The sequence below is a fragment of the Epargyreus clarus genome, unplaced genomic scaffold (genome assembly GCF_041222505.1).
Source record: "Epargyreus clarus isolate Ecla_fem2 unplaced genomic scaffold, WU_Ecla_fem_2.2 ptg000027l, whole genome shotgun sequence".
In the NCBI taxonomy this organism is placed as follows: Eukaryota; Metazoa; Arthropoda; class Insecta; order Lepidoptera; family Hesperiidae; genus Epargyreus; species Epargyreus clarus.
Genome location: NW_027332234.1, coordinates 5,708,908 through 5,730,028, shown reverse-complemented (window position 1 = coordinate 5,730,028; position 21,121 = coordinate 5,708,908). Strand labels below are relative to the sequence as shown.

General features: G+C 33.2%; 1 protein-coding gene and 1 non-coding gene across 2 annotated transcripts in view; one reads left to right on the top strand and one right to left on the bottom strand.

Moving 5' to 3' along the window:
- The window catches only part of spz3 (Spaetzle domain-containing protein 3), a 153,207-nt gene that overhangs the window by 88,275 nt on the left and 43,811 nt on the right, over window positions 1-21,121 (top strand). The window lies entirely within an intron of this gene.
- Window positions 10,786-10,857, bottom strand: TRNAA-CGC (transfer RNA alanine (anticodon CGC)). The gene has a single exon. It is a non-coding gene; the product is annotated as a tRNA-Ala (tRNA).

The window sequence follows — 21,121 nt, the reverse complement described above, 5'->3', positions numbered from 1 at the left end:
AATATATGACAAAATATGTACATGTCTGTTTAAACAGCTGAACTGATGTTTACAAGAGCTCTACTCAAAGATATAATCGTACCTAACAAAACTTGCGCAACCAAAGCAAGGAGAATATCTTTGTATTTCGAATATTTTTTACCAACTTCAAAAAAAGGAGGTTATTTATTTTGGTTTCAAAATGTCAATTGATTCATAGAAACGAACATTCCGCTCGCAATTACTAAACGGAGATGCGGTAAGGAGTACATCAAGTCCGCTTTAAAAAACCGATTAATCGATGATTGATCTCTTGACCTTCGTGTTGATTGCCACTGTAACGAGTCTGTCAGTTGTAGTTTTATTAAACTAAGTTTTGCCAAATCTTTGTAATCTGCAAAATGAATGCGTCTATATTGATGAAATCGGCTGTGTGGGACCTTTTTGTGTTATTAAGACTGCAAGAATTCGTATCATACGTAAGGTATGTTATCTTTTTTTTGTTTACGAGGGGGAAACCTTCAAAAGGTACCCTATGCCGTGGGAGCGCCACGGGGTTATGTGGGATTGTTACCGTACTAAAACCGCCCCGGTGGCCGTCCTCGGCGCTGCGTAGAGGACTCCGGGCATACAATCAAAACTTTAACCAGTAAAATTACTTTTCATTGAAATAAAAACAAGCAAAAGTAGTTTTAACTGAAATTCACTGGTTACTTTAGCCAATAGTAAAGTAAGTAAGTTTTGCCAAATCATTATAAATTGCAAGAATAAATGCTAGATGCAATTATTCTTGCATATATTGATGACGTAGGCTGTATAAGACCTTATTGTTGTAAACAGTATGTGAGAATTCGTGTCATACGTAAGCTATATATTGTATATGTTACAATCAAAAGTCTTAACGAGTGAAAATTGTTTTAAACTGAAATACTCGTAAACGCAGATAAAAGTCGTTTTAACTGAAATTCATAATACAAGAGTTTTGAAACACACAGTATAAGAATTTTCAAACACTATAGGTACATATAGATAATGTTTTAACCATTTTAAAATGCACATAGATATTCGTAGTTCAACACCTGAATGTCGTTCTGAGAATTAGTTTTGTGCGCGTGTAATGTCGTGGAGTGAAAGGATTCAGCGGTACGAGGAATGTCGGTACACTTGCGTACAAAAACCCCGGAAAAAACACATTCGGATTAACATTCTTCATTTTTTAATTATACCTGACGTTAACTCTGTGTGGAATCTCGGAATAGTTTACTCAGATTGGGGCAGTACTTTCCTTAACAGGATGTTAATAGGGTAATTTACTTTAATAAAGGTACCTATTAAAAAACCCAAGTATTTCGGTAAAGGGTGATTCCTATGTGGTCATGCCAGGAGTCCGAAATACAGATTACAGCATTGCAATATTTTCCGGCAAATAAATGAGTGTGGAAGAACCCTTATTCGTAATAGCAGAGCTTATCCTTATTGTTTTTTGAAAATTTTTGAATTAGGCAGTCAACTTAATGGTAGGTAAGTGACAGCCCCCGCTCAGATATCTATAATAATATATCGGCCACAGCTTTGCAACCTACGAAGACTAAGTTGAAGTATATCTCCCTTAAGTAGTTAGTTTCAGTAAGGCGAAGGTTATACTCTGGTAATTATAACAATTGTGATTCAGCTTTACTCTCGTCAGAAATAGGTTAAAAGGCTTATTGATTTGAAAGCCCTTATGAGTTAGCCAAGCAAGTTAGTAACAAGAAAACAAATTAAATGTGTAAACAGCACGTGGCATTTGACAGATAGGAATAGATATTGGTATTTACAATTGAATAGCGCAAGTGTCAATTGTGGCGATTTTCCGTGTTGATAAGTGTCCAGAACAAGTTATAGCAGCTGTAAGATTACTTTGGACAATGTTATTTGCATAATGTAATAGGTACTTTGTTGAACGGTAGCGTGATTGGAAAAAATAAATGGATTAATTTGAGTATAATTGCTACCGCTCACGTGGCTTGGTGATAAGTTTATAACCATAGTAGAATAGGGCTACGGTATCCCTTGCCTGTCGTAAGAGGCGACTAAAAGGGGGCTTCCGGGGTTGCAGGCGGCAAGAGTGGGAGCTCGAACCGTCCAGCAAGCAACCCCGGGAAGGACGGCGGTTGCATTTCTCCGTAAACACCAAATGGTGTGGGAGGAGCGAAAAGTGCTCCCCCAGGGTAGAGTCGTCGGGTACCTTTTGAAGGTTTACCACTGGTAAATAAAAAAAATGGTTTGATTTAGGTATAGGTAAACGTTTAAATAAAGATCACTATTTTATTTTATACAATATAGCAGTAGAAGGCGAGAATGCAGTTCAGCTGATGGTCAGTAGATACTGCCGTCCATGGACACCTGTAATAAACCCCACGCAAGATTAGATATAATCTCCTACCTGAGGTCCGCCACAGATTTGCTGCTACCCCTGAGGACTAATCTGGAATGCCTAGGAAAAGTATGTCTCCCATACAACACCCTTCAATCTGAGACACAGCAGTACTTAACACTACGTTATAAGGCAGAAATATGTGAACCGGTGGTGCTGTCGGAGTCGAACCACAGAGGTTTTTACCGCCATCAAAAATTCAAATTACAATTTCCATTTACACAAATTAGAAAAAGCTGCCTAATCTGTCTAGAAATGTCAAGATTATTGAATTCAAACTTTATTCCATTTGTGCAAACATTAACGACATAACTATTAAGTTTAATGTTTTTGATCTGGTTCCATAAATCGACTACTTGGTACGCCAATGGAGCAATAAATTGCTATGTAGTAGGCGTACTTCATTCTCATAAGGAACAATACATTTTTTACGTAAATATCATTCGATACTCGATATTGTTTCGCTATGATTTAGGATTCGAATACAGCTATTAATTTCAGTTTGACTGAATGAGGTTATTGCGTATATTCGGGAGTAGGCTTTGCTCGCGACCTCGCTTGCGTATACCCTATACACTTCTCCTACAGCCCCTTCAATCACTATAATAAGAAATCCATGCCACACCGTACCAGCGATTTGCGGAGATTTAAACAATTGCTATCCACAAGAATGTTTCCCACATACATAATATACGCAAGCCGTTCATCTGATATTAAACAATCACTGCAGCCTATTGGTATCCAAAATAAATTCTAAACAGGACAGGAGTCTTAGAAGGAAATTTAATAATTTCCAATTATTCATCAGCATCATTTTTGTCGGTACTTTGGCTTGTCTCGTGGGGCATTACGTTTCTTTTACGTCAGCACATACATATCAGCATTTTTTATTTCACTTTTGTCGCAATTTTATTTATATTTTAATCTCATATATTGAGCGTTAGGAAGTCGAAATCTTATGCGCATCGTGGAGTAAATAATTATGATACCCATTGTCCCACATCGAAGTACAAAGGGCCTCAATAAGTTAAGTACACTGAATAACTAAAACAGGTAAAAGAGCTTATTCGGCGAGACAAAGAATGCAGCCTGCCCTCGTTTATGCGACGGTCACGACTTCGAATCTAGCTAACAGATTAATAAATTCTGTAAGTACTTAGGTACTTACAAAGTAATTCGTGGCCGTGGGTTAAGATCATATACTTATTAAAATCTGTAGAGCGAAATTTTTGATATCTATTAGTGTATCTGTATCTAATCGATATTTAGTGCATAAAATTATTAAAAATATGTGTCTCCGACTTTTCTATTTTTAGCTTGGCTTGTGTGTCTTATAGGATATATGCAAATATATGCAAATGAGTGCCTGCGACCTCACATAGAATTTCTGCCAAATATGGTATAGAAAGTTCAAACCGCTTCTTCTTACATTCTTACTTCAAGGTATTACATTAACGTAACATTTTTATTACGTCATACTTTTATACAAGACATATGGTTAAAAAACTCATTAGTTACTGGATATCCTTCCACTCTTCAGGTTACAAGGCAATGCTCCTAATCACTTTGTGTCATGATATCCATATAACGATGTCATTATATCAATCATCATTAACTTCATTAATTGAATCTGTAGTTGCTTCAATTGTTTATTTATATAGTGCCATCTGTTTTTGTGTCTATCCGTCTATCTGTGTTTGACTTCCATAAAAATACATTCTTGCTTAGTTATACCTTTAGAAATATTTTCAGAGTTCTTTCAATTCGTTCGTTGTCCCTGAGGACTAAATTTGGACAAAAGGGGAGTAAGTATTTTACGGAAATCCTTTTTATAAAATTTTCTAATTTTAAAAGGCATGATTGTTAATAAAGACAGTAGCAACTGACTCCAATATCTTATCTGGGAGTTTAATTCTAACCTTAACGTTACATATTCTAGAAAGCATTACAAAACCGCTAATTTATTTTTTACACGCCGACCTAATAGTTCTACTTATCACTTAGACAGTTAAATGACAATTAATTGTAATAAAGACTTGGGCATTGTGAGGAAACTATTTCCGAGAACAGTAGTCAGACCGGTCCAAAGTAATTAGGTTTGTAGGTAAAACCTGTGACTAACCCTCTGAAATGGTCCTTGGTAAGTGATCTTGGTAGTATATTTTTTTACCCGACTGCGAAGGATAATAGTTTTCCAGAGTACGTGCCTATGTTTGTCTTTCTTTGGCATGCTCCATAACCCAAATAGCTTGAAGGATTTATACATATGCGGTGCAGTTGGATTCAACTTAATTGTGGCAGTGAAATAGGCTACATTCATAGATTAGTAAAGATACTTCGCCGCCTTGAAATTGAATGAAGCCACAAATGGCTTATTATCGTAAGTTCTTTTTTTGAATTCTTGACAAATTAAAAAAGTTTTTAGAGAAAATTTACGAATAAATAACTAATACTGCGTAATTTACATGAATTTATATAATAAATAAATAATTATTTCAAATATTTTAGGGATATTTTAGCACGGAGACGTGGCAAAACTTTTTTACGCAAGTATTTCAATTCTCAAAACTAGGTACATTCTCTAGTTAGGAGTGAGTAATCTTTACTAATCTATGGCTACATTACTTAACTTTTTAGTTAATAATTTTAGGCAGTGTTTTTTTGATTTACGATAATTACTACTTACTTATGCTAGTGTTTGTTTGAGTCAATGACGATTACCGCCGAAAAATTACTTGGGCTTTAAATAAATATAATACCAGTCATTTTTATAGTAGGTAAAATTACATAATTATAATTTGTAGTTTTTCATTTACTAACATTTATATTTTTTGTTTCTAAGTGAAGTGAGTGGATCGTTTTATAAATTTAAAATACTAAATATTGAAAAGGGGATTCACCTAACTGTAAGATAACGATCTATTTTATTACACACAAATATACAATAACATTGAAACAGTACTATTTTATGCCATTTAAGATACAAATGTAAGGATTTAAAATTGTGTTGCTAGAACACTTCTAATCTATTTGTCAGAAATAGCCACTATTAGGGCGCTACGACCTATTAAGTACCTCGTAAGGTTAAGCCAATTCCAGCTAAATAAGCATTAATTACTAATTGTTTAGCTTAGGTTGTCTATTAGATATTTTAAAAAAATACATGCTATTAAACTACCAGAATGGTTTGCTTTAAAATCAAATGAACACAAATAGTTCGTCAATAAATGTTACGTTGATAGGTATTAATAGGTTTTTAGCCAAATTTGTAATTTTATAATAAGGCTCAATACCAGAAATCATAATTGAATTGAAAAAGAAGCAAATAATTTTACTTGACTGTTTAAAAGTTTAAAATATCCTTGTATTAAAAATAAGTACCGCATGCTTGATACTTTTCTATTGATCCGTCATTATAAATTTCCAAAAAATCGTCTGAAAACATCAACGAGCTTAAAATTGCTTGTTGATGATTCGAAAGTTAGTATAATAACGTTATATGACATGTCATATAAAAACATAGCGATGTAAAGCAAATGAGTTAGCGGCAATAAATCAGCGGCTGTCTTATCAAGCTAATTAAAACTGGGGAAACACTGAAATAATGTCTGTCAACAAAAGACAAATATGCATACGCGGTCCACTGATTGTTCCGTCTCGACTTATGAATTATAAATGTAATCTGATATTAATATCAACACGATTGAAACTATTTTGATCCGGTAGCTGATTGATTGTTGTGCCTGGAGGCCTAATCTATTGACTGATACTAACAGGCTGTACGTTAGGTTTTTATAACGAAGGACGTCGTGGGTTAATGTACTTGAAGGTATGTTATGTTAAAGGTGGAACTTTCCGTGGTGCGACAGTAGCGCCATTGTCATTTGTGTCACAGATACAATGCTCGTGATATTGTGTATTGAGGCATATACATACACTATATATTATTTGTATATAATTTAAATGTATTTGCATACAATGTGAGATGTTTATTTGAAATATTGGCTACAGCCCTTTCATGATTTGACATAGGGTTCTCGTCAATTTAGGAGTCTAATCCAAACGAAGTTTGGTAGAGGAAGGACAGAAATTAATGGGCAGTTCGTGTTGGTTACAGCTCACAAGGTTTTATGAATGCTACGCAATGTTAACCGAGATACTTAACATAAAACTCCACCGCAACTGACGTTGTTTAACGTTGTAGATCTTTGAGTATCTACCCAAACCGCGAGACTATCAGACTTGTTAAAAAAAATTGTGGCATATATTATAAGACCATTTCCTTTTTAATACAGTGAGCATTTTGGGGTATTTATAGGAGAATGTTACTGAGGTTTCCCTTACTGGTCGCTGCGCATATAGGAAACCTGCGAGATCTCTAATAGAGCACACTAGTCCTCCTCTTATGTGATGCCTGTTAGGCTCTTCTCCGTACAAATATGCATATTAATAACACCTGCAACACTCCTGTTTATTTACATCACAATGTTTACGGCTTACGTCCTTCTTTATTGCGTATAAATCTATGTTGACACGCTTCTACGTATCATAATTATGATTTTGATTAATATCGAATAACTGTTTGATTAAAATGCATCTATGTCACTCAAAACTGACCTTAGATTAGCGGAAATTTATTTAAATTACCAATTAATTACTCATTGGTCAACCGTACGTCAAACCTTAAATTTAATATGCGATAACTTCGAACGTACTAATAGATGAAATAATTATGTTCACTTAAATAAATGACTAACAACCGTTACTTAAATCTTACCTATTGTCTACCCAAATTCGTAATTTGACATTTTTTGCCTAAATTGTCAACTTCGAACTGTAGTTAAGATTATTAATAGGTTCTAAGGGGCCTTAAATAAGCAATTACTTTCGTTTCTTTAATTAATGATTTTTAAGCCATACAGAAAGTAGCAACTAAAAATTGGTTGTTCAGAATATTTTTACAAAACTTTACACATGATTTTCAAATGTTGGCCTCTATCCTAACTGAAAATTCATTCAAACTCGGTTGATCAGTATCCAAGTATACATATTATACATGTTCTTAAATTACTTACTATGATTTGTCATTGAATAACTGATTTAATTTATCATTCTTCATGTAGATATTATTTAATAGTTAATTTAATTAATAAATTCAAACATCTTCTCTTTACGGGAAGTGAAGGTCTGGAGCATACTGTCGAGATTGTACCAATAAGGAGATATGAATTTGGCAAATCGTTGACGACACCTCTGGTATTGCAGATGTTGCAGGCGACAACGACGTAACCTATTTGCCCTATCCTATGTTTAAAAACAAATTTCATATGGTATTAACATGAGACAATGTAAACAAAACAATATTGTGCAGTTACATACGTAAGGTCAATTTGTGAATATGTGTACAAAGACACGTACACATAATTATTTTGGAAATATTGCATGCCGGATATGTAACCTTATATAATTGTTGTTGTCTAATTACAATCGGGCCCTTTGTTAGCACATGTCAATATTTCACGGCCGCACTTGTGACATACCTTCTGACATACGCAATACACATGACATATGAGTAGAGGGACTAAACTAGTTTCATCACGCGACACCGCTCGTGTGAACTCCTGTGTATTTTTGTGTGTATTCTAGAACCTTATAGTTTTTCGAGATGTAAAGTTGTCTTTTATTCTCCCTACAAGTCTTCTACTAGTCTTGCAATCCAAACCGATTCAATAATTTTCAAGATTAGCCCTTACAAACAAAAATGCATATTTTTTAAATTACCCATATGTTTCAAGAAATACGTTTCAAGTTGACTGATAAAAAATGTTACGTAGCATTAAGTCCGCCTATTGTGCCACGTTTTATTGGTCAAAAAAGTGAAATAAAAAAAACTTATTTCAGACACTTATTATGATTATTACGATTTCATTTGTTTGTATGGACCAAATATCTTCTACCATTGGACGTACAGGTATAAGTATGCAGGTATTGGTATGCATGAAACACGAAAACACGAAGTTGCATAATTTTCAATCGGAATTCGCTACTGGATCCGACTTCCTTTACTTTCAAATCAATTAATTTATTCATAGAAAGTATTATGTAGTAAATGAACTCAATGTCATACCACGTCAATCCTGTTTACAGTGTTAACAGTGCTGATAAAACGCTTACTCATTTAAATAAATTACTAGTACAGGATAATAAAGGACAAATATGGTACAATAAGCTAAGCTAATAACCATACCTTCCGGATAATTGTTTATTAGAGTTGCTGTTACACGTAAAACGATATTTTCTTGGCATTATTTTTAATTAGGTTTTTTTACGCGATTTTGGTACCTTTAGGTATTAAAAATGTGTTTAGATACATATCTGCAAATCGAAATAAACATTTATTTCGATTTTGAAATGGCTCTATTGAAATATTTTCAACCTACCTATTAAGTTTATATTACGTACCTATTATTATTTGAAATCAGTTTATACCGTGACACAAAATTCACTAAATCTGAGAATATCTGCGGGAAATCTAATTATTTTAAAAGTGACAGAGACGGTCGCCAATCGTCGCCAGCAGCCGCCGGCGACTGTCACCGACCGTTGTCGTCTGTCGACAGCAATTACAATATACGATTACCGGCGACAGTCGGCGACCACCATCGACGCTGGTCTCAGTCAGCGACCGTAGGGAACAACTACAGTTACTAACAGTAACAGGTCACTTTTATATTGGCTGCTAAACGTAATGCAGACTTTTTTTGTTAACGTGGGGGAAACCTTCAAAATGGCACCCAGTTTTGTGGGAGCGACACGGGGTTATGTGAGATTCTTTCCACACTAAAACCCCCCGGTGACCGTCCTTGACGCTGCGTTGAGTACTCCGGGATCTCCATAAGAAAGCAAAGCTAAAGCTAAAATAAACTTAACACTAAATTAGCATTTACTTAGTTAATGTTAGCTACAAGATTTTGACGCGCACATTTTACTTTTACATAGACAATGTTGTTTGAAACGGTCAATTCAACCGCAAATGTCAAAGATATGTATCTGTCATGAATGAATGTCGTGTCGGGCGTACAATTGTTTCGTAATTAATCCTGTTCGGGACTGGAATTAAAACGATAGACCGATAAGGGTTATTACAAGCGGCTTAGTAGAAACACCTGCCGCGCAACACGCGCGAAGCAGACACATTGGACCATACTTAACACTGATTATATACTTAGCAAAGGCGTTATAAGCATTGGACTGTATTTAAGTTTAGCTTTGGTTCTTAAGTTTAATGATAAGTTATTAAATTTATGAAAATTAAATGTATGAAAGTATATTATGCTTAAAATACAGTGTAAAATTGAATTAAAGATATTTTTGTATAAAAGTTTGATTGAACTATAATTATACTTAAGATAAGTTTAAGATATAACCTGAATAAAAAATAATTAAAAATTTTCATAGGTTGAATATGAATATCTATGCTATTGCCACATCTACATCTTTGAGAATCAGGTACGTAGGGAAGTGCTATGAAAACGAATACTCTGTTGCTCATATGTGTGACTCTGTGAGCTTTTTACATTAATTATCTCTCGTCACATAAATTATTTATGTCGGGGGTTTTAAATTATTTTATCCTTTTTCAATGGCATTTTAACCGTGGTGGGACTTTTAAAAAAATTTTTTTTTTTTTCAAACTTAAAAGAAAATAGGTACATCCACAGACTCGTAGAGTCTGGGACCAAGTTCAACTCACACGTCCAGACAACCGAGTGTGTGTATGCCGCTAGGTGAACGGTATTTTTAGTTTGCATATTATTTTACTCATCAAAATAATTTTGCTTAAATAAAATTTTATAATAAGTAGTATTTTTTTATAGTTTCTGTATCACCACAATATAAACATACTTCAGTATCGAGTTCTATCGATTTTTAGAATAAAATATGTAGTAGCTAAATACAATATGTTTCTGCAGTGATTCTAATGATTTACCACTGTAACGTGTTAAGAATCCTCACTAATCAATGACAAACCCTTTATTGAAAAAAGGCATCCAAATTGGACTAGTACTTTTGGTTTTGTACAAGCAAATGTTTACAGCAGCGCCCCTGATAGATTGTTACCGTACATATCTAAGAACATGCACCAATCAAATCAAAACTCATCACTGAAAACCGCATTAAAATCGTACCAGCGGTTATGGAGATAGGTATGTACATGCTAACATAAGTTTGTACATTCTCTCACGCCAAATGCATATACCGTCTCCGTTCTGTCGTGGGTAAAAATATTACAAGTTATTTATTAGGTTATTAATAATCAAAAATGTACCCAAGCAAAGTCATATTCTAAATTTGTTTTTTTAACAAAAATAACGATATATTCGTCTGTTTGGAGGTGCTGGGATTTGAACCCAGGACTTTCAGCATGCGAAGCAGACACTCTACCACTGAGTTACACCCCCTGACGAACATACAATTAAATTTTCGATACACATAGCGGTCTGTAGGAGCGATTACTTTCGAATTCATTACGTATCGTAGCGTTAACTGTTGTCCGATTTCTAATTATTTGCATCAATTTGTAATGTAGGTACTAAATGTGTATAGTATATTAATGAGTTTAAAATATAAGTTATCAAAAATCCATTAAAAATACTGATACAAGTTGTAATGAACCACTACAGTGTCCTTAGTATGAGTTTTTACGTTTTTACAAAAATGATTGTTGACTGTTTTTGTACTTGTTTACGTATTTCCCATACATTTCCAATCAGTTCTGATACAGTTCGCTAGGGGTGCTGATTGGAAATGTATGGGCAAATATGTAAACAAATACAAAAACAGTTATATTTGTTAAAACGTAAAACCTCATACTAATGGTACAGATATATCACAGTAGTGGTACAGTAGCAAGGAATAAGTCTATGCCGGCGAGTGAACGTGCCGCCCCGCCCAACTTACGAAGAGGTACTACCGCTATTGTTAAGGCGTAGGTATTTTATCTTTATATATATATTTCTTATGTGCGTGTGTATGTCACTGAACTCCTCCTAAACGACTGGACTGATTTTGATGAAATTTGTTGTGTGTGTTCAAGGGGACTTGAGAATGGTTTAGATTCACAATTTAGTCCGTGGGAAAAGTTTTTTTTAATCAATTTTTAATTCGTAAGTAGTTATAGAATCGGAAACTATGCATTTGATCAAGTGATGATCTTTAGCAAAGTTGTTGTCCAAGAGCCCACAAGGGTTTGGGAGTTGGTAAGACCAATTTTCGACAGATGGCACCACTGTCATTCCAATGGTACAAATTTTCCGTTTTATGTATGTCATATTATTTCTTTAAAATGCGGACGATGCCGCGGGCACCACTAGTAGTATATAAAATTCTCGTGTCAAATGTTAGTTTCCGTACTCCTCCGAAACGGCTTTACCGATTTTCACCAAATTTTATATGCATATTCAGTAGGTCTGAGAATCGGCTACTATCTATTTTTCATACCCCTATGTGATAATGGTTGTTCACCCTTAAATTTTTTTTATTTATATGGCAACACAACGTTTGCCGGGTCAGCTAGTTATAATATAAATAAAGTCGCAAAAGAATAAATTTGACGTTTTGCGAATTTGTAAGGATGCTACGCTACGAGTGCGCTATTGACCTTCCAAGTTGTGGGAAGATTCGTGCCATTAATGTAAATAATTATGTATATGTCAGTTTACTTAGTCCTCGATCGGATTCAAATACGCATTGGTAATAAAATGGTGAGAAAAAATAAGGAGCCAAGTGCGAGTCGAAGTTTCGTATTTATTTAACACTACCCATACGTTTATTTTTAAAACAGATACTTTCTTGTTATAATACAGACTCTGTAAACAGACGAATATATGTATATATATATATATATATATATATATATATATATATCATATGAATACTATTAATTAAGAGATAGAGCCCTGTTACAGGCTGACACATAGATCAGAGACGATAATACGATTGGGTTTTCTCTTTTTTGGTACAGGACTCTAATATTTTACGAAACTTGTTATCTATATAGATAATATATAATATCTAGTCTGTAGGTAGAGGCTATAGTGTAAATTCACCCATTAATTTTATAAAGGGTACTTTATATTTTTATATATGTGTGCATTAACTTTATATTTTATAAAGTTAATGCACACAAAAAATGTAATTACTGTGATGTAATTACTACATTGATAGTATCAAGAAAAAAAAAAATATTTTAAGTTGGTAGATTAATAATCTGATTACCATCAATATAATGTATATCAGATAAAACATTTTTTTGTGTACGTTTTATTTACATTTCTTGTGGGTGTTTTTGAAATAAACAATAAAACAAGTACTTAATTAGGTTACTTGACCTTAAGCAGTGGTCATAATATAACTTGCGATACAACCGTGACATATTGTCTGTCGTTGGTTTTATTGAGTTCTTATTACTAATGATTATGTTCATAAACCCAATAGCTGCCGGATACAGTACTGGATTAACATTACTATCTATTTACATCATACTTATCTACACTAAAAATCAAATCTAAAGTCTTTCTGTAATTTTAAAATAAGTGTCAATACTTTCGGAATAAATATGTTCGGAATAATAAGGTTATTCACTTGGCAATAAAATGTGGGGCGATTTTGAAACACCTAAACAGATGGTACTACCAGTATTTCTGAAACACGCTTCTAAAGTTTTTTTAATAACAGCGGGAGGTCTCCCTACTTCAAAAGTGGAATTATTCATATTAATTAATTTATTTATTTTATTATTATTTATTTATTTTTATTCATATTAATTAATTAATTTATTTTTTATTTATTTATTTGGGGTAATCTGTTAGATTAATAGGCGAAAATTTAAATGATCAATTTACCTAGACATCAATTCTGAGTTTTAGTGTTTGTTTTTACATGTGTCTAACCACGATATAAGAATTCTTGTGGTCTATGAGTGTAGAAATCATGTTTAAAACGTCAAATGTATGAAAGCAATAATTAAGATAGCCAATCATATAAATATTTACTATAGTATTGCAAAACGCATTAATCACATAAAAGTGAGCAATGCACGGCAGAATAAGGTCACAGCTAATTGAACGCACCAATCACACATAGCGCAAGATCATTGGTTCCCAACCTGTGGGGCCGTAGACAACCAAAACCAAGGTTCGCAATGTATTCGAAATTTAAATCGATTCCTTTGTTTCGTTGCTGGCACATGGTTTATATAGTGATCCCAATCTTGTTGTTTCTTATACGATCGGAAATATGATAGCGGAGCCTAGTGGTGAATAGGTTGAGAACCAATGCTCTAGATAATATCAACGTCATATCTCGTATACATTTATTTATGAGCGTCTCGCGCCACTCTAGATATGTCCACGCGTCCGCACGAATCGTGCTTTTTGATCACTACCTCTTTATCTGTACCTTGTAAACATTTAATCCAGTTAAAGCTGGGCGATGAAAAGCGATTTTAGACTATTTTATTAAATTAATCACCTTATAATGACCCTCGTTTTTACCGTTATAGCTACCGTTTGTCGCAAAATTGCACCTAAGAACGGAGTTGGATTTCTTAATGTAATTTCTTATATCTAAGGAATTTAAAAAAAAGCGCGGGTACTGCCTATCCACGCCTAAAATTCTGCTACTAATTAAAAATATGATAATAATCACGTAATAAAAGTCATAAGTATATCTGTAAAATGGTTAATATGCAGAATATAAAATCGTGCTGGGATGATTGTTATCAGCCTCCTCATCCTTCAAAATTACCCATTGACCTTGTCTCAAAAATAAGAGACTATAACTGTTTGTAATATTATACTCGTATTTTAAAATGCTAGCTTAACATTATAGCATAGCTTGTTACTGGAGGTCGCATAAATAGGCTCATATTTTATTAGTCACATAGATATCAAAGCTATTAATCAAGGTAAAACTGTATAACATACATACTACAATTCATTAACACTAATTGGTGGCAAGTGCACGCCAGAAAACCCAATTTGATTGTGGTTCGTGAGTTCAATATGTTATCAGGTGTGAATTATTAATATTAGATATTGAAATATCGAAACTAATTCAAAAAGGAATGTGACTGTGAACGTGAATTTATAACATCAAACGTGTACAAATTAAACCTTGTTAAAAATATTTTTTGAATAGTAAACTTTATATACTTAATGGGGGTAAGCCCTCTGTTTTTAGACTCCGGTGGCACCACGGTCACACCTATTTCTGTCAAATAACATCAGTGTTACATGCATCCGAGGCATTCCAGAGTAATCCTCAGGATTAGCGGCGCATGTGTGGCCGACCTCAGGTAGGAATATATTCTTATCTGCGGTTGATTGCAGATGTTCATGAGCGGCTGTAGCCACTTACTTGCACATATATTACAAAAATAATTGAATAATACTAATATTATTAAATCATAAATTTAACGAATTATATACAAATAGATTATCTTTTTAAGTAATCTGTTTAAGAATGATAATAATGTAATATACTCGTAAGTTAAAAATTATCACTCTCGCATGAGCAATGAGCAATGAGATCATATTAGTACGGTGAGTGTATGATGTTATAAGTGAAGTATGTACCAAGATGACTGTTTCTTAATCAAATATATGTAGAAGGTAGAATATTTTACGACTAACGGCGACGCCACCACATCAACATACATTTTGAAACAAGAAGCTATTCGGTATACAGGGTGAATTTTTAAAACGGGCCTTCAGGGCCAAATCCGAAACTATAAGGATTAGCGAAAAATGCTGTAAGGAGTTACGAGGCCGATTTTGATAAAAACTAAAACTGCATCATTAGTTTTTTAAAATATCTTTTTCCTTAGCCGGGAATCGAACGATTTAATTTTGAAAAAAAATACACCCTCTATATTATTTCACCATCTGATAGTGTCGCTTATAAGGAACAAGTTCTGGGAAGTAATGTTATGTGACAAATTAAAGGAAAAGGAAAATTTTGAAGAAAATACATATTTTTCCATACATTGCCATACTTATCCTTAAGGATTATACATTACAAATGATTTATGTATAATTATTTAGAAACATACGTAAGTCATACCATTGAAGAATTTGTTGGTTAATCAACTAATTATTCGATGTTATAACCGTGACATACGGCTTAGTATGAGAAAGTAATAGTTTGGAAAGTAAATTACCGCCGTTTTTAGGATTTATTTTTAATAAAAATAGATAAGTGATTAAATAGTAAATTGATATTGTTTGTTGTTTATAACTATGTTTCAACAGTAAATATGAATTTCTATATCTCTTTGTTTAGTTACCACTCGGATTTGACTGGAAAAAGACATTCTCGCAAATTGTCAATTTTACATGTATTAAACGAAACTCCCCCCATAGCAAGTTAAATCTATTATAATGGTCCTAAAAGTAACCTTAACTAAGTTGGACATAAAAATATAAATTCTTGAAGAACAAAACGTCCATTTCGAATGATTTGAAACATTGAGCCAAAAGAATTGTTAATATGCGAAATGTTTAAATTGATGAATGGCGGGAACTTAACTGCCAAATTAATATGAAAAAATATGTATTTTCTTAAAATTGAGGCTGTTCCTTTAGTTTGTCATTTATCATTACTTCCCAGATTTTAATCCTTATAAGCAACACTATCAGATAGTGGAATAATATAGAGAGTTTATTTTTTTTCAAAATGAACTCGTTCGATTCCCGGCTAGGGAAAAAGTTATTTTAAAAAACTAATGATGCAGTTTTAGTTTTTATCAAAATCGACCTCGTAACTCCTTTCAGCATTTTTCGCTAATCCTTATAGTTTCGGATTTGGCCCTGAAGGCCCGTTTTAAAAATTCACCCTGTATATTAATTAGTAACTCCGAACATTAATAACAATTATATTTACTAGTGAAAGTCAGTTAGAAATTATTAGAAAAATGCTAATCAAGAAAATAATGGAATTTATTTTGTTTTGACTTTTCAGTTTTGCTAATAAATACGATGTTCAAGTTTGAAGGTTTCAATTAGCTTAGAGAACTACAAATATCTTAAGGTGAGCGGACACAGCTGTACATTACAATATACTTCTATTATAGTAAGTGTACAATAAGTGGATACTAAAAGTACAGGCTGGCTTCATATTGAACAGAACGCATGACAAAAACCATGGTAACAAAGAAAACCCATACCATTGCCGGAAGTACGGAAATCCCATGAAACCGTATCAATCTATTAGCTCTACTTATTACATAACAAACGCTAGGCCACAGACTGTTTATTCGCCTAAAGGTTTGTTTGCATACTGCCAAGTAAATAATCAATGTGTTCAATTTTAATTGAACTGTGTGCAGTTACAAGTACTAATACTACACGAACACTCATTGTTTTTTTGCTATTGTATTTTAAATCGCGTGTTAGCGGTTTAACGAAGCTATAATATGCTATATTATAGCTTTGTTAAATGTGATATCTTGACACGATGCTGTGATTACGCTAATATGCAATTTTATACGCCTGATTAAGCTACAGCTTATGTAGATCGTAATGTATGTAGTTACGTAACAGCTGGAAGTTGAATGAGTCACTACTAGTTTCATCGGAGGGTACGTTAAGCCTTTTGACCTGGTTTTGCAAAAAAAATATTAAATCTGGGAGCCAGAAAATGTCTGATATCGCTTATATATGGATACGGTGATGAGCTTTTTAATATTAACATCCATACGGTACGAGGCAAGAGGGTGTAGGCTATCTGACTACGGATTGGTAGATTTCACATACTTTTGAGACTATTTTTCACAGAAACCTTAGGCGTGCGATTTCCTAACATTGTTTAAGTAAGTAAAGCATGTTATTAAATAGTTACTTTTCCTATTTTTTAACCGCCCTCATAACTTGATCATTAAACTTAGCATTTTAAAAAGTCTTCCTAAAGCAGTTTCTGGGTTCGATTCCCGACTGTCGTAAACGAAAGTGTGGATTTTAAAGATTAGAGAACAGAAAAGCGTGATAAAAAATTTGAATACAAACAGAAGAAAATTTACGAAAATATTACATTACGAAATTACGCCACCATGACTAATGCAATTACGTAGGTACGCATCGTTTGGGATATTTCTATTATTGCTAATGACTCAACTGTTACTATGTAATCAGTATAATATGTAACCCGTGTCATGTTCAAAACAATTGGAATCAAGTAAACAACCGATCAACTTGCATTGCAACTATCATTGCATTCTGTACAATGTTAGTAAAAGGTAAACTTTTACGTTATTGTTTTCAGAAACTATGAATAAAGTTGCTTAATTATTATTTAACTATCTTAAGTAGAACCGTTATGTGTATCCTTTACGGTAACTTACGTAAAATTTGATACTAAATAGATGTCTAAGTAGATGACTCAATGATACTTGATATTACTTAACTTTTCTTAGTTTTGGATGCGCTAGCGGCACACAGTACTTCTAGTTAGTAAGCACATGGCCTCTTTAAGGTCACAATAGTTTCTCTTTGAAACTAAACAGCCTTAAACAGCTTATATACAGATACATCTATCACTACAATCAGATGTCTCGGCAAACAATGCATAATGCTGTTTAGTTCGGTTTTCCCGCAAGCGGCCAGACGATTCGCGGATGTTTCTGTACCACATTGTTACATTTGTTGTGCAGGGCTGTGTCATTATTTTAAATATATTCTTTATTCTGTTCTCCACTTGTATCTGTTAACGCTCAAATTTTCATGTTTTCTTAGATCGAACAAATATCTATGCGATATTTGGCCCCAGCGTTGGATATAACTAAAGTATAAGTTTCATAAAGTTTAAATTCCTTTTAATTAAATGAATCCCTTTTAATTGTTCAATAAGTCATATGATCTCTAAAAATGCTACTAAAACCAATATAAAGACACTTTTTCATCATTCCTCCTCTTAGCATTCTTCTTTCTAGAGCAGTCAGAAAAAATGCATTAAAGCTACTCATGCTCGTTAATAGGACATTAATTAGTAAATAGAATGACATGCCATAAACAATATTTCCGCAATCGAATATCTTGTCCAATAATGTCAGCTAAATATATCAAAGATTGAAAATAGCTCGCATTGCGATGTCCAAAAACATAACTTTAATGTCAAAATTATGCACATCGCCAGCAATATTTATAAATGTGTACTACCGATGTCATAATGACTCTTGGCCATATACAGCCCCTTGAATAACAGAACCGGTCACATAAATGATCCAGTTTTTAAATTTATTTATCTTTATTGACGGATGAATCTATATTAGTTTCGGAAATCTATAAACAGACACCTACTTAATACTTAATTATGTATTTAGAAGATATCTTGCAATATTCAGAATGAAATTTACTTGTCTTTGCATACTAATAGGAATTTCAAACGATCCGACATAAAGTGTTTTATTTCTACATTTACTCCGTTTAAGGATAGAATAAATAATCATATATAACAAATATTTATGCGTGATATTTGCATCTAAACGGATATACATAATGTTTTGGGATTTCTTTTTGAAGATACATATTAAGTTGTTGCCAACGAGTCGATATATTTACAATATTATTGTCATTTAAAACTTACTTCAAAGAAACAGATATTGTCGTTAACATAGACAGTTTAAGTACTCATAAACGTCTATAATCTTCGTTGGATAATAATTATGATTCATCTGATTAGACAAGTGTCAACACGATAATTATTTTCTGTGGAATATGTGAATTCTTACTTTCACTTATGGGAAACTAGCTGACCCGGCAAACGTTGTGTTGCCATATAAATAAAAAAAATGTTAAGGGTGAACAACCCTTATCACTTAGGTGTATGAAAAATAAATAGTGACCGATTCTCAGACCCACTGACTATGCATATAAAATTTGGTGAAAATCGGTAAAGCCGTTTCGGAGGAGTACGGTAAGTAACATTCTGACATGAGAATTTTATATATATTTTGTTCAAATGTCAAACACTTTAAATAATAAAAGCTCTGAAGTATTTTAACTAACTCAAAATACACAACCCTATTATTTTTCAAGCTATGGTCACTTAAATTTGTCATATTGGCGTGTCTAACCTTATTTTACGGTAAACATCTACCGGTATCTATTATGTAGAGTATTTCGTAATACATGTTTCAGATCCGTCAACATTTGTTGTGAAAGATTTATGGTACGAAATATAATATTGGAAACTTACACAAATAACTTAATTAAAATAAGACTATTTTTAATTTATAATCAATTATTTTAACTTTTTAATACACATCAAAGTAAAACAGGGCATTAAAAAACTTTAAACTTCGTTTTGCTCATTAAGATAAGACACTTAATTTATATATTAGACTTCATTATTGAGTGAACTCAATAAGTAAAACATTAATGATTATAACAGTAACACGATAACATGAAGACGTTGATGTCTTTTACATGAAGGGACCGAATTTTTTGACTCGTAATAACTATAAGAAGGTGCGACATATTTAAAAAAATATTCTGCTTTCAATAAGTTTTGTGTACAAAAAAGTACATTTACTTTTTATTTTCTATTAGTAGGATCAGTGTATTTAATAGGATTTTTTCGTAGTCTAAGGTATGGAAGTAACGATTCTCGAATTTATTACTTGCCGAAAGCATGGGCATTGTTATATGCAGAATATAATTATATCGGTACAAAAGATACACATTCCAATTTAGTTCTCAGGTTAGGCAGTGCTCCTAGCGCTGAGATCAAGGAAGATTCCTAATCGATATATAGATTAGGAATAGCTGATATGATAATACGAGGTAGATAGATAAGATAGTATACAGTGATAACTCAATACCGATTATAATGTGTGGCAACAGCGAAGGCTAACTTTATTTAAAAAAAAAAATAACACTGTAAATACTTATGCCTAAATTTACAGCTGTGCTGCAATAGGTAAACGAAATGATATTGGAAGCAATAGTATTATCTCAATTGTAGTAGTATACAGTGTTGTATTATTTATAATATAGGAGTAGCAGACGAGCATGCAGTTCACCTGATGGTAAGTGGCTACTACCGCCCATGGACTAAAAGTATGTTTCCCTTACCACACCCTTCAAAACGGAACACAACAGCGCCTAACACTGCTGTTATTAGGCCGAAATAGGTGTGGTGGTAGTGCCGCCGGAGTCGAACCACAAAGGGTTCTACCACCACAAAATATATACCTTTATTATAAGCATGCAATTATATGTTCGTTTAAATGAAAACAATATTCATAGCCCCGTTAAAATATTCGTCGCTCCGTTTAAACGGCTGACAGATTTCGTAGCGCTTTGTAGTGACTTAGTTAATTTTAAAAATAATAGAAGCATAAACAAAAGGAAAAAACGCGAACGCGAATGGAAGTGTCATAATATTCAAATATTATTTAGTGTAGAAATTAAAACTGTCCGATAATAGAACCTGTTTACCTTCACCTTTAGATCTGTTCAGCACAAAGTACTTTAGTCTTTACTATGCTTTGACAATTGTTTTTGTAAAGTGTATGACAACTCTTTGCAACTTTACTTTTAAATATTAATAAATTAAATAAAGTCCACGCCGTTTATCATTTGTAGGTGGACATTACAGCATACTGTTTATATCCTTTAGATCAGATGAAATCCTAGAAAACCGGACAATCCTACATACCTTGCATCC